Source organism: Centrocercus urophasianus, unplaced genomic scaffold (assembly GCF_019232065.1).
Source record: "Centrocercus urophasianus isolate 14NV4802_14NV808 unplaced genomic scaffold, USGS_Curo_1.0 seq_10, whole genome shotgun sequence".
Taxonomy (NCBI): Eukaryota; Metazoa; Chordata; class Aves; order Galliformes; family Phasianidae; genus Centrocercus; species Centrocercus urophasianus.
The window spans coordinates 55,875,557-55,887,992 of record NW_024884142.1 but is presented as its reverse complement, the minus strand read 5'-3'; the positions used below and the strand labels follow the sequence as shown (position 1 = coordinate 55,887,992).

Genomic DNA, 12,436 nt, shown 5'->3' with positions numbered 1-12,436 from the left:
CCCCTGAGTACGGGGAAAGGGTTGAAAAGGAGGCTGAGAGCGGAGCGCTCGCTCCACACGTGAAAACAGTAGCAGATTTCTTTTGTTATTATTATTATTATTTTCCCCTCCTTTCTTCCCTGGGCTGTAATTCGACTGCTGGCTTTGGCTCGGCTCCAGGGATTAGTCCGAGCGGTTAAATCTTTCTTCCCCTTCCCCCCTTCCCCAACCTCCGGGGGAGGAGGAAAAGGGGAGCGGAGTCAGCTGCGGGCCGGGCCGGGCCGGGCCTCCCCTGGGAGGGGCCGAGGCAGCGGCTCGGCTCCGTGAGCTGCATGGAGGAGGGGAGTTTCTCTGAGTCCCCTGCCCGGACGGGAGGAGGAGGAAGTCTGGAGATTAAACCGCTGCTCGGAGCCGGAGAGCACGGAGAGAGACGGGCGGCGACTACGGAGCACTGCGAGAGAGGGAGTCTGAGGAGAAGCCCCCCGCGGTGAGCGCGTCTGCGCCTGGATCGCAACCGGGAGGAGAAGCGGGGCTGCCGGTAAGTGCGGATCTTCGTGCCGCCGGGGGAGGAGACGGCCCAGGGGGGCTCGGCCCGGAGCGGGGGGGCTCGGCGGTCGCTGAGGCCCCCGAGCCCCCCAGGAGCTACCGCCGGCCCGGGAGCCGCCGCTTTGCCCGCAGCCTTTGTGCGAGCCCCGTGCCTCGTTGCGGCGGGGCAGCTCTGTGCGCGCTGCTGCGAGGGGCGGCTGCCGGGATCCCGGGGTCTGGGCGAGAGAAGGGGGTATTTTGTGCACGGCTGTACTGTGTTTCTCTGACGTCTGAAGGCTTTTTCGGGTCTTTTTTTGGGAGACGGGGATTGATGTACAATGAAACTGTGCGATGTTTCTGGGTTTGTACGAACATTTTGGAAAAGTCTGTTCCAAAAAACTTGGATGCTTTGGAGCGATGTTGATTGGATTGTGGTAACTGTGGCATGGAGAGGCTTAAAATATGATTGGTCTCATCTTTAAGTAATAGGAAAGTTTGTTCTTGGGTGGAAAGAAAGAGGCTGGCAAAGCAGAGTGTCCTGGTGTCCACTGGAACCACTTGTGTATTGCCCTATCTCCCATCCTCACCTTTCTTTGCTTCTGCTGCTTTTGTGCCGCGGTTCTTGTCTCTCTTGCTGAATGAGAGGCCCTTCAGACCATTGCTGAGTTAACGCTAACAAACCTGGGGCACTCATTTCATTCTCTTCAAGCCACAGCGCTCTGAGCAGGAGGGAAAAAGTCTTGAAACAAACTTGGAAGCCAGCTGAATGTACAGCTAACCCAGTCCTCTTTGGTTAGCTTTTGTTCTCCTTCAATTATTAATTGAGATACAGCATCAGCTGTGGCCTTGGTTTTTTCTTTTTCATGTTGTTTGCTTATAATTTAGGTATTCCTAATGCTGCCTAGAGAACCCGATGACTTGTAGGTGTTTTGGAAGCTATGTAATAAGAGCCTGCTAATAGTCTTCCTTTGCTACTGTTTCATTCTTGGAGGGAGCAATCTTTGCTGCTGGAGAGATGTGGTTCAAATTTCCACATGCGTTTGTTGCCTGTGCCTCTAGCTAAATTTATGAAGGAATCCTTTTAGCTCATACAAAGCTAAATCTGGCAGTAGCAACTCCTGGCTATGTAATTCACTGCAGTTGGCAAGGCACAATATATAACTTCCCTGAGATTTATTTAAAACTTCCCCTCCCCCCCCGTGTGTGGCATGCAGTTATCCTAATTCTGTGCGTTCTTCAGCAGCATGTATGGGGGTGCTTTGAGATGGAAACATAAGAGTTATGCTAAGGTTAGAAAATGTATTAATAGAGTGCTTGTCTTGAAAATATGAGAGGGCAGCTCAATATCAGCTTCTTAATGAATATTGGTATTGTTCTCTGGCTCGTGCAGATGCCTCGCTATTCAGCTTTGACTCCCTTCTTCTCTATGTTATAAAGCTGACAAACTGGAACGATGCAAAATTCTCTGATAACATGGTTCAGTTTTGACTCTGTGTGTTCAGTGGAATGCAGGCTTCTTCCCACAGAACTACAGAGCCCTGTGTAAACAGTATCGACCCGTGGCAGTGTGACTGAGTGCATTCATGCAAAGGCAAGGTACGGTTCTCACACTAGGTGCTAATGCATCATTTTTCATGTTGTTTTGCCTAACCATCTTCAAAATAGCATAAGAGGAAAATATAGGAGCCTATTCAAACTAATTTGTAAGTGGTAGTCTTGATAACATCTTGCAAAGACAGTCTTGACCTGATTTTTTAAGTCTAACTGCATTCAGCAGTGCAGGGTGAATGTTAACAACGAACAACTTCAGAAATCTTTATATAGTGAACTTTGTTTGCTGGGAGCTCTCATTTTCAGGACATCTGTGAATGTGTTTTCCTTCTTCCTTGGGCAGGATGTGAGAATGCAAGCTAACAATCCAGAGGCATAATCTGAGTCTGAAGGAGTTGACTGTGGAGCCTTGGTATGAACTGTGCTTAGTAAGAAAGTTTTGTAACCAACAAGGAGGTTGAGTTCTTCATACCCTTTCAGCATATATTTAGTCACTATTTATTTTATTTTTAATGTTTTATTGTGTTAAAGGAAGCAGTGTGCCAAAGGCTCCTTGAATAGCTGGCTTGTATTTATTTTCCTCATAGTCAGTTGCCACTCCAGTGCTTACTTGGCAGTGCCAAATCTCTCCTCTGCCAAGCCAGGGCTGTCCCCATGGGGCTGCTGGTTGGCAGTTGGAGATGATGCTTGTCGTGGCCCATTCATGTACCTCATATCCATAAGTTCAGATACTCTGGGTCAGGAAATAATTGAAATATCCAATTTGGTGATGGAGCCATTTAGATGGTTCTCAGTTCTCAGATAGACATCTCAGATAGTTCTCAGATTAGACATCTATAAAACCATAGCAGTTCTAAATTAGCACAAAGGAGTTCATCTGATGAGCATTTCCTTTTGTATTCAGCCATGTGCTGAGAAGGGTGATTGTTGCTGTAAACAAGCACTTTGTATTAGTTATGGCTTTAGTCCACTGCCTCCAATTTCTTAGGGGCCAAATTCAGTGCACAGATATATAACTAGGAATGATATAGAATATATAGAATATAGTGTATTTAAAAAATAGATATGTGTAGTGTCTACTGAAGGCATTTCGAGTAGTTGTGATTATGTGTGGCAGTCATCTCAGAGTGAAATGTAATTGCTGCTGGTAAGTGTGAAAAAGAGATCTTGCCACAACTTACTGGAAACAGTGTTTCCATTTTATAGCGTTAGGAGGGTAAAAACAAACAAACAAAAACAACCCAGAGAATTACTGCAGCCCTCAGCAAAGTCTGGAGCGGCAGAAGAACTTGCAGAGGTGTTGTTGAATGCTCAGCTTTGAGAACCTGCATTGCTGTGATTATACAGAGAGCTTTAGTCTGTAGACTGCCAGTGAGGGGAAAAAAAGTGGAGAAAAGCATTATTCTTGTAAACTGAGAATGCAGAGAATGAGCATCTAGCTTCTGGTTTTCTTACCTCTTTTTAAGATGCTCTTTTCAAATTACTTCCAATAGATGTTCATTTACCTGTTGATTAAGATTCTCATTCTGGGAAACTCACTGAAAACTTTGTCACTAGTCCCAAACAGCATCTTTCCCTCCCAAAACCACAATCATGGCTCATACTTTTGTTGTAACTGAAATGTACAGGGCCCTCTCTTTGAAAGAACTGAGATTCCTTTGAGAATTTGGGACTCCAATACTTAGGGTTTTCAGAAGAACATCACAGGTTGGAATGAGTGGATAGAACTATAGACTTGAAGGGAAAGGTGGAAGCGGAGCAAGAAAGAGAAGTCTGTCTTGGTCATATTAGCAGTGATGATTGGAAGTGTGTGGTTAAGAGTACAAGAGTTGAATGTGAACAGATTAAATATTAGTTTAATAATTATTTAGTCTTTGAGTTCAAGAAATATGTAGATGTGATGCTGAGGAAGGTGGTTAGTGGGCATGATGGTGATGGGCTGCCTGTTGGAAAAGACCGCTAAGATCATCAGTCCAACTTTTATGATTCTGTGATTTCATCATAGGCTGAAGGAACTGGGCTTTTTCAGCCTGGAAAAGAAAAGGCTGAGAGGAGACCTCATTGCAGCCTTTTGGTATTTAAAAGGAGATTGTAAACATGAAACAAAGAAACAAACTTTTTACACAGGTAGATAGTGATAGGACAAGAGGGAATGGTTTTAAACTATAGGAAGGGAGATTTAGATTAGATGTTAGGGGGAATTTAGGAAGTTTTTTACTGAGAGGGTGGTGAGGTGTTGGAACAGACCGCCCTGAAGTTGCTTAAGGCCAGGTTGGATGAGGCTCTGAGCAATCTGATCTAGTACTTTATCTAACAGCTGGCAAACCTGCCTGTAGCAGGGGGTTTGGGACTTGGTGATCCTTGAGGACCCTTTCAACCCAAGCCATTCTAAGGTGCTATGATAAATTAAAGTTTCTAGAAAGGCTATTTGTGTTAATCCCAATTCCAAAAGAGTGTGAGTGACAAAGTATCTCACAGTATAAAAAGTTTCTCAGGTCTTTTTAATGCTACAAATGTTTCTGGATGTGGCTGTTGGATCAAATAGGTCAGCAGAGTCTGATTTTACCAAGTCAAGTTTGAATGAGCTTGGCCTAAAATTGATTCAACTGAAAATTTGATTGCAGGTGCAGGAAAAGAGGAACCTAGTCAGGAAGCACTGGGAAAGGCTGCAGATAGTTATTGAGAAGACCTGAGAGAAGTAGCTGCCCAGGTAGTTACAGGTTGCTTTCAACCACTGTTGGCTGCTACCTTGTGAGGGACCTGAGTTTTGGAGTGATTACTGCCCATGCTCTCACTGATCATAATGCAGAGCCTTGCTCTGAGAATGCAGAGCAAGATTCCAGTTTAAAAAATCTATCTAGAACACAAACACAATGCCCATGACTTCATTTTTTTTCTTTCTTTCCTCCACAGCATGAACTCCAATAGGTCTGCTCCCTCATCCTCTGCAGGACCATGGGTAGTTGTGCTAGTGGAAATTGCACATAGATTTAATAGTTGTACTGGATAGGTATATCTTGGACTAGCAGCTGTTTCCCATGAAAACTTGTGGCTTCTAAACTGTATTAATTATCTTTAAATTATCTAAGTCTTGCTTGTCTGTTCTGTCATTGAATTTCAGGCTACAGGTGGTGCCAAGCCTCTTCCTGTAAGCATGCATTCTGTAGAAACTTGTAAGTGAGCCCTACCCAGATGTTTAAAATCTAGCTTAATGAATGTTAACATTGAGATATTTGAGCATTCTTATCCATTCAGACATTTTCAGCATCATGCCTCAGGCATTAGTATGGTGCAGCTAGTAGATACATCCTCTCACTGGAAGCACTGAGCAGAATTAAAAAGGGTGTCATGGGAACAGTTGTTGAATCACCTGCCTGCTTGCTTACTCAGAGCTGTTGTAGGTAAAACCTTGATATCCAGGTCAAGAAAAAGAAGGTTGTTTAGATTGCCCTAAGGAATGTTGTCACGGACAGTGTAACAACCTGCTTCCTTCCACCGTCACAGCTGACAACTTTTCAGTAATGTCATCTGGGCGTGGGCTTCAAGGTCAGCTTCTGCCTTTAATCAGCACATCTTAACAGTCTGTACCTCCTAGATTTTGTACGTAACTTGTAGCGTTCATTCTTTCACCCATGCTTCTGCTTATGTTAGGTGGTTATCTATATGTAGTCTTTGTTAACCTATAAACTCTTTTCTTACAGTATTTAACCCGTTCACTACCCTACTTCTCCCATATAATTAGCCACAATGTTTGCTTTCACTTACCAGTATCTACTCTAGAGTAACATCATGCTTTGGGTTCTTTAGCACTAACACAAAGGAAGATTCACAGTTCATTCCTTTCAAATAAAGAAATAAAGTAGTGATTATGCAAGTTTATCTTCTTTATCTCTTCAGTACACACAAAGTTTTCTGCTTACTATTTAAGCTGCAACCAAGCTTACATCAACAGAAACATCATTTCAGCTTGCAAGCAAATTTGGTGCTGCTGTGATTTACGTGCTTCCTCTCAAGTGGATGTGAAGCTTTGTCACTGTTTACCTCATGGTTCCTTTTCATTGTCCTGATAACATACCTTGTGTGTGGCTCAGAGTGCTGTCATGCCTTAGTACCTGAATGATGTCATTGTGGACTTCTTTCACTGCAGAAGCACTCATTTTTCTGAAAAATGAGCTGACCTAGCATATTTGATTGGAAGGAAAAGGTGTATTTGATGATGAGTCATGATTGCGCTTGGGGAAATAACTTGCCCTTATATGCTAACAGTGTAGGGTGTTTGTAATTTTTCCTTTCAGATGGCCTCTGGTAATTTTCAGTCTCCTTCATGTTGTGTGGAACTGAAGTCACGAAACTCTGATGTGATCTACTTTGGCCCTTTTGTGCTCCTGCTGCCTGAGAAGGCTGCTGTCTATCCTGCAGGAAGGCAGGCTAACTTGCCACAGTCCTCACTGAATTAGCCTTCTACAATCCTTGCCTTATCAGGTCAGTTATGCTGTGGAGTCTGCTTACCTATTGTAGTAGGATGGTATCTACTCTTCTATATCCTTCTCTTCCAAACTTCAAATTCTCTTATCCTTGTGAGTTTTTCCCAGATTTCTGGGAAAAAGCCATTAAATACTGAATGCCTACCTGCAGCATCAGTTATCAGACACAATGTAGGCTTTTCAGTAAGCTATCATAGAATTTTATGAATAGTAATTGAGTGAGAGATTGTATTTCTGAGGGCATCAATAGCCATTTACTCTCCAAGGTTTTTTCTGATCCGCGTCTTATTATATGTTCCCAACGCTAAAGATGCCTGTATGCTAGGAAAGTCAGATACAGGCAGAATTTTCTGTTGAAGGGATTTTCTGCACACTTTCCTTGTATGAATCACATTCTTATTTCATAGGGATTGCCAGCAGAAGAAACAGAATGAAAATGTAAAAAACAAACAAGGAAACAAAAACAAAAACAAAACAAAAACAAACAAAAACAAACAAACAAACAAAAAAAAAACAAAAAAAAAACCCCAAACAACTGAACAAACCCCTCGCCCTAAAAGAAAGAAACAACCTAAAACAAAAACACAACCAGCTGGTGAAACTCCAGTGATTCTTCCCAGTGATCTCCATTATTGCAGTTCACACTTTATCACATCATCTGCAGTGTCACTCTCTTCCAGTAGCATGTGTAGTCTGCTATGCTTCCTTGATCCTGATTATACAGGACCACAGTGTCCTCTGAGTTCTTAACTTTCATGGCTAAGTTACCCATGAAGAGTTCTTGTGCTGCTTTGGGCACAGTGAAAATCTAGAAAATCCCACTCAGTTTGAAGAGTTTCTCTAAAATTGTGCAGCAGAGTGACCTGCCAACAAAGCACTCTTGCTGCCAAAGGCCCCTGGTGGATTAGGTTCTTGCAGCTCCCATGTCCCTCTAAAGCCATTTGTTCATCTGAAGCCCTGTACAGGCAGTGTCATTCCCACAAGGTCAAAGCAAAGCAGGACAGGTGCTTTTCTTCTACCTTTTGCTGGTTAAAATTTGACATGATAGGACACATGTGCTGTTAGGATATGGAGAAGGAATTTCTTCTGTGAGACATTGCATGATGTTTGGATAGGGTTAGAGCTGCATCTGCTTTGCAAGGAAGAATTCTGGAAAACCAAATCACAGATATCTGGTTTGCTGTCTTCGTAACAAAAGCTGGTTGCTAACCTTTGTCACTTGAAGAGCTGTTGCTTTGAGGCCTATTTCATCCCTATAGAAGCTCTTCCCTATAGAAGCATCTGCCTGTGATGTATGCACGTCGTACAGCTATTCAGGATTCCAGAGGGGTATGGATGCCAGGGTCAGCTGCATGCTTTTTTGTTGCCTCTGTCTTTTGGTGGTAACATGTCTACCCAATATACAGTTCTTTTCATTCCTTTTGTTCTTCTTTAAACTGATGGCTGTGCTGCATGAAGAGCCCTTTTTTTTTTTAAATGGAGGATTGATGATGTCTGTTTTCAGATAATTGCAGAAACATGTTCTGGATTGGCTTGTCTTACTTGTTAGTTACACACCTTGAGTCATGTCATCAATATCTGACAGGTGGGTCAGAGTCACCTGTGTATGTCAATACCTGCCAAACACAGACTTTTTTCCTAGGACCATGTGAGGTCTTACAAGAAATGGTCTGGAGAAATTCTAGCAAAGATTAACTCTTAGCTGTTGACATTCTCATGCAACTCAGCCTTCGTGTTGCTCGCTGCTGTAAGTGGTAGGAGTGCTGCATGAACCTTAGCCTGTGCAATTAGCTTGATATATCTGGGAAAGCGTGCAGGAGACTGCATTTAGAATAAATCTGGTTTCCTGGGAAGCAGCAAATCTTCTGTCCATTCATCAGTTACATCATGAAACAAGAAGGTGCTACAGTATGTGGCCATCCCTTGATTCTACAATAGGCAAAAGAGTTTTCTTGGCCAGGAAAGTTGTGCTGTAAGTACTGGCACATAACTCAGTAAAAATCATGCTCAATAAATTCCTAGCAGAATAGTGAAGTTCTTGAAGAACAGTTTTCGAAATTCAGAACCATATTTATTTGTTTGAGAGAACCAGTTTGTTGGACTGAAAAGATACCATTAGTGTATTGCACAAAAGGATTGGGTTTCTCTTAGGAAAACTGAAGTGAAGAATGTCTTTAAGACTTCCAAGAGAAAAGCAGTAAACTCCCTGTCCTGTTAGTGGGAAATATTTTGATTACCTTCTGTACAGAGTATGCCCAGAAAAGAGAAATTTTCATAGTATCATAGAATGGGTAGGGTTGCAAGGGACCTCAAGGATCATCAAGCTCCAACTTTCCTGCCTCAGACAGGGCTGCCATCTAATCTAATACTAGATCTAATTATCTAATGCTAGACCGTGCTGCCCAGGGCTCCATTCTACCTGGCCTTGAACACCTCCAGGGATGGGACATCCAGAAACTCTCTGAGCAGCCTGTTCCAGCACCTCACCACTCTCATAGTAAAGAACTTCCCCCTGGAAGACATCCAACCTAAATCTTCCCTCCCTCAACTTGAAACCATTTCCCCTTGTCCTGCCATTGTAAAGAACTGACTTCTCTCCTGTTTATATGCTCCCATTATGTACTGAAATGCTTTAATGAGGTCATCCTACAGCCTTCTCTTCTCCAGGCTGAACAAGCCCAGCTCCCTCAGCCTGTCTTAGTAGGGGAGGTTCTTCAGCCCTCAGATCATCTTTGTAGCCCTCCTTTGGACCCTCTCCAACAGCTCTCTGTCTTTCTTGTATTGGAGGTCCCAAACCTGAACACGGTACTCCAGATGGGGCCTCCAGGAGGACAGAATACAGAGGGACAATTACCTTCCTGTCCCTGCTGGCCACCCCTCTTCTGATGGAACCCAGGCAATTTTAAAGAATGTAAACTTTTTTTTCTTCAGATAATATGGAAATAATAGGACAAACAACAATACATTGGATAATCAAGTTTTTCAAGTGAACAAGCATGTTTTTCTTGTGACAGTGCTTCTTGTCTAAAAGTGTGCAATATTCTTACACCAGTGTGTAAGAATCGTTATACTTACGTTCAACTTAGTTGTTCAAAAATTCACAGGATGAAAAATTTAATTTTCTTTAAGAATTTTGTCATATACTAAGATTAAAAAAAGATCTGTATAATTTTAATTTTTTTTTTTTTAATAAAGAAAACTGATATAAAATTTCTCCATAGCATCCTAAATCTTGAGCTTCTGTTGGTTCTTATGTGACTATAGGACCCTGCTGGAAGTTATTGATCCAAAGGCTTTGGAAGGCTGTTGGGTATTCTGTAGTTTAGAGAATAACTCTTTCCTATGGGTCAATGTTTTTATTTGGGAACTAAGAAGCTGTTGTGGATTAAACTTATCAAGCCAGAGTGCTTCTAAAAATATTTAAGTTTCTTTCAGTTTTGCCTGGTTTTCTGATCTGTATGTGTAATTAAATGGTCTTGGTTATTCCTATTTCTTATGTGTTGGCAGTCTGCTTTTTTCTAGGCTTAAAGAAACTACTTTTTCTAGCAATTGAAATGAAATCTTTTGCCTCTGGAGGATTGAGAATAAGGGAGCTTGCATAAACTAAATGGAAAGTAGGATGGTAATTACAGCTCATGCTGTGTTTTGATTTCACTTAATTTACAGTCTGAGGTGCAGCAAGTTAGCTGGGCATTTGAATGTTACAACTGTTGCAGTCTAATCACAGGAATGTAAAAAGACTACTCAAGTATTTTATTCTTCAGATTCATAGAAGTGTTCTAGAGGTTATTCTATGTATTCACTTGCAAATGGAGAAAAACTAAATGCTGTAAATAAAACAGTAATTACAATTGTCACTAAGAAGGGTAAAAAATAGACTATTTAAACTTATGAAGTTGCTTTGTAGTGTTGATTTATTGTGGTAAACTTAGCAATTGGATGGGGGAAAAGTGTGTTGATATTTCTTTCTATCTTCAGTCTATTTTTTTTTATTAAAAAAGCATTTTTTCAGATGAAATTGTTTTTGTATTTAAAAAAAAAAAAGAATTAAAGAACAGCATGCTACATTAGCAAGACTGAATTGATTGTATTACTGTTTAAGTTGAAAGTAGACCAATATTTTTTGAATGGATTTTTTAAACATAAAATCTTGCCTGTTTATGGTTTGGTTCACTAGACCAAATTAACTTGGACACTCGGCTGAGATTCTATTTATTCTGGCATAGGAACAGGCATTGGGCAGAACTCCTTGGTCCCAAAAACCTGGTAATGGTGAGAGGCCTCCGTTCCCAGCCAGCTGAATGCCTGAGGTATTTTGCCATACAGGAAATCAATTGCAGATGAATGCGAACTGTTTCCACTCCAAGTACATAAACATGCCTTATGGCAATATAAAGAGAAGGAAAAAAATATACTATTTTTTTTTTTTTTTTAAATCCAGCCTTGCATTCAATAGCTACCTGAAAGTTCAGAGGAAGAACATTGATATTCTGTTTCTGTGGGTTCTTCCCTGTCACATCTGGCTGAGTCTGTAACACAGAAATAGCGATGGAGGAAAAGAGAAGCAAATTAACCTTGAAGTGCTCCAGAAGATGCAAACATCAACCAGTGGTTTAGAGAAATGAAAATAATAAAAAAAAATCTGTGTCCAGTTTCTAGTTGATGTTTCAAGTGGTACTATGAAGCTGGGAAGGATTATAAGTTTAACTAAGGAAATGAGTTCTTTCCCTTATAAAATCAAGAAACCTGCACTTTTGAAGGCTTTAAGACAGGTTAATAACTTCTTCTAGAAAGAACTACATAACAATTCTATCAAAATAGTTGCTTTTTATTAAGTAAATATTTTCTATTAAGTAAATAGATGAAATGGTATCTATTTTTGATCCTTTGAAAGTAGCTAGATCAGATGCAGGTTGCAGACAGATCTTAAAAAATAACTAGTGGATCTGATTTGCCTAGCAGATACCTGTGTGTCCTTACATTGCTCAGCAGGGAAGTGGGGGATCATTTGGACAGAGGTTTCCAGGCATTAAAGATAATTAGGTTTAAAATCTGTGCTAACAATTTCTAGAAGCAGTGAGTGCCCTGAAGCTGTCAGTGGTTAGAGCTTGGGAATTGGAGAGCACTTTCCTACTCTGCTGCAGACTTAGAGTGTAACCTTAGATAAACTGTTTCATCTAGATTTTAATGACACGTAGGTGGGGAGGTACTCGCAGGGGTGCTAATGGGATTTTCAGAATCACATTAGTGTCTAATTCCTATTGAAAATCTAATACCTTTAGTCTGTCTGAACCAGATTCAGCACATGCTATGTTTTTGTTTCGTGTTAAAGGCAAAATGCAAAGGCAGTACTGGGGCTGTGGCTTTGAGTGTGTAGAATCTGGTGACTATGTCTTCCCCTGAGGATTAGATTTGTGCTCTATTATATCTTTTCTCTAATTCCTTAAATTTTGCAGGATGCCATAGATTGAAGAGAAGAGAGGAAAAGTGATTCCACTTTGCCTAACTTGACAGTGATTTCTTTGGTGAGTGCTCTAGCAGGTATATTTTATCTTTTTTTTTTTTTTTTTTTTTTTTAAATTTTTTTTTTTTTTTTAATTTTTATAATATTTATTCTTCTGGCTGAGCTAAATATTGTTGTCACTCAGTGAAAATGCTCCAAATAAACCGTGAGACTGCTTGATATGCAAATCCCATGTAATACCATAAAGGCCAGAGACACTAGCCAAGATAGTGGGGTTTTTTATGTGCCTGCAAGTTTGGATAATATAAAAATTTGGAGGCATCTAAGCAGTTATGACAGGCTAAGACCGCAGTTTTAGTATCTGTTTCTATAACTATTTTTTTTTTTTTTTTTTTTTTTTTTTTTTTGCTAAAGTTCTGTAGCGAAAGTTCTG

General features: G+C 41.0%; 1 protein-coding gene across 6 annotated transcripts in view; it reads left to right on the top strand.

Annotated features, from left to right (window-relative positions):
• The first annotated feature begins 291 nt into the window (after positions 1 to 291).
• The window catches only part of PLEKHG1 (pleckstrin homology and RhoGEF domain containing G1), a 124,536-nt gene continuing 112,391 nt past the window's right edge, over positions 292 to 12,436 (top strand). For 2 of the 6 annotated variants that reach the window (XM_042812333.1, XM_042812296.1), the window contains exons 1-2: positions 292 to 517; positions 11,996 to 12,064. The gene's annotated coding sequence lies outside the window, so the exon portion shown is untranslated. Of the gene's footprint in view, positions 518 to 2,448; positions 2,468 to 6,350; positions 6,538 to 11,995; positions 12,065 to 12,436 lie in introns of those variants that run through there. The other 4 variants (XM_042812342.1, XM_042812316.1, XM_042812304.1 and 1 more) reach the window with 3 other exon arrangements.